Here is a 2,549-nt window from a genome sequence, read left to right as displayed (position 1 = left end):
ACTCAGTTTGGACAAACAAGTTCAACATAGATTATAACTTTTTCTATAAGGCATTCAAATATTGACTTTAGCTATTCTTTTAGGTCTAATTGCATAGCGATGAGCAGCTTAAGTAGAATTTAGCATAATTAATCAAACCATAATGAACTTGGGTCTGTGAATTCTACTCATAAAACTAAGGTAAGAGTACAGCATCTTAAGTCCTTCACTTTCAGTTTGATGGGATCAAAGGACTCCTTTAAATTAATGTGAATTACTTATGAATATATTATGTGATCCTCTTGGGATGATTACTTCAAGAGACCAAAGTTAGGCTTTGTTTGTGTGTGATGACCTATGTTTCATAACCACTGTTCTATAAAAGCCATTTCTAAGTTGTTTTCTAAGTTGTTGTATGCAACTGGATTTAGTAATTCAATGCCACCAAATGTAGAATGAAGCAGAAATATGTAAAATTTTCTCAGCTAATACAATTAAGTTCTTTTTTTCAATATAATCATCTGAATTAGAGATAATTTATAAAGTTTAAGGAGCAAAATGTACCATGTTGTAGTCCAGCATAGTGAGCTCCATGAGGTATTTGGCCAAAGGATGCTGCTCACCTTCAACCTCTCCAATTTTAGATGCACTACAGAGGACATACAGAGGCAGAAGGCAACTCAGACAGAAGTTCAGAACTCTCAGAATCTTCATCTCCATCTGTCTGATCTGATGCTTAGTGTAAGTGTCACAAAAGTCACAAAAGCAAAGTCAGCTATTTCTGGAGGGTACATCTCATATTTGATTGTAATAAACATGGCAGTTACACCAACCAGCTACAGCATCTTCTCAAGCACACAGCTGTTCTGTATGAACCGATCAATAATGGAGACTGTCAGGTACATGGTCTCCTGCAGGAGCCTAAAATTTCATCTGAATCTGTATTAGCTAGTCAATTAGGATGGCTCTCATGTTTCCAGTGACTTCACAACCCAGTAGGTATTTTGGTCTGACTGCTCTTCCTCCAGTTGTATAAGATAAGCATAGATATCTTTCACATTTTACTACACTGGTTTGGATCATCTCCATCATCTGCATCTACATCACTCACTGGGAGAATTACATCAGAGAAAACCTGACACCGATCTTCTTCTACAGGTACACATCCAGATATTTCCACTGGCTTGGTACATTTTGCTCCTTCTCAAAATGCAGCTGGGGCTTTTTGCTTAGCACTGAAAATTCTTGACAACAGTGAATGGACACCAACTCTGCAGTAGTACTTATCCTACGTTAAAGAATCCCACCTTCCTATTATGCAGCACCTGGCTAAGAATAGAGTCATGATGGACCATGGCCTTACAACGCACATGACTGTCAAGAACAAGTATGCAACATCTAAGCATGCTAAGATCAGCATCTGGCATAATTGAATGTACACTAACTAAAAATTTGTCTAAGGCTGTGACAAAGTCAAAACTCAAATGGACTACTACATCTGCAGATGCAGTAGATACCAAGTGCTGCATATACATAGGATGCCATGTTTACTTGTTCTTCAATAAAGATTGTGACTTTAAAGATTTTTTATAAAGTTTAAAGTTAAGTATAGGTGAAGATGACAGAAATGGCAAACTATAGTTATTTGCTGTATGAATAATTTTAGAAGAGTTTATCATGCTTCAAGTGCTTAAAAAATTTTGAGGCTCCCATTAATGTTTTGTCTGCCTTTTATGCCTCCTTACTAATAAAAGAAAAAGCAAACAAAGAAAGAAACAAACAAACACCACAAGGTTGCTAATAACATGTGAGTAGAGTTTTTCTGCATTACACAGTCCCTGACTTTGTCCCAATAGCTTACTTTAATTCATTTCATTTGGCTATGTTCTACCTGTATGGGTTCTGGAAAGAAATCACAGGGGCTCTCATTTTAGACTTAAAAGGCTTGAAATGAACTATAACATATTGTTTTATATTGTAAACTAAAAGCAGGGTATATGTATATATAATATATTTTGTGTATATTATATATATATTTATAGGTGAATATATACACTAAAATACAATCATCATGAACCTATTTGAATCAAAGACAGTATATTAGACTTTGGGTATTATATGTCTTGCCCTATTAATTTTTCTTGAGATTTCTGCTATCATTTTATAGTGATTATTAATATCTAGATTTTTATACCCTTTACTTTTATTCTTCATAATTATTTTGGAATTGTGTGGGAACTAATGGGGGTAAGGGGAAGGAGAGGGAGGAAGGATAGCCTGCACCTGGCCAGAGATCTTCCTATACTCTTGGCAGGCAGATGCAAGAGGGCTGCTAGACACTTTCCACTCAGCTCCAGGTAGGTATCTAAGCCACAGACCCCATTCAACGGGGGAGGGGGGTAAACAAAGGGAAACCCCTGAAACCAGGGTCCCCAGGGCGTCAGGATTATGGGAGTGATGGCTGAGTAAGAGCGGTTCCCATGCAGGTGAGAGTAAGCACAGCAGGCCTTGATGAATAGAGACAATCTATGGTTTTAGAGCTTTATTGTAGAAAGAGAAAAGGTAGAAAG

The 2,549-nt window shown here is 36.9% G+C and overlaps 1 pseudogene; it reads right to left on the bottom strand.

Annotated features, from left to right (window-relative positions):
- Positions 1-525: 525 nt before the first annotated feature.
- On the bottom strand, positions 526-1,524 carry Gm49186 (annotated as a pseudogene).
- Positions 1,525-2,549: the final 1,025 nt, after the last annotated feature.

Source organism: Mus musculus, chromosome 15 (assembly GCF_000001635.26).
Source record: "Mus musculus strain C57BL/6J chromosome 15, GRCm38.p6 C57BL/6J".
In the NCBI taxonomy this organism is placed as follows: Eukaryota; Metazoa; Chordata; class Mammalia; order Rodentia; family Muridae; genus Mus; species Mus musculus.
Note: the sequence above shows the minus strand (reverse complement) of the source record. Positions and strands in the feature narration are given on the sequence as shown.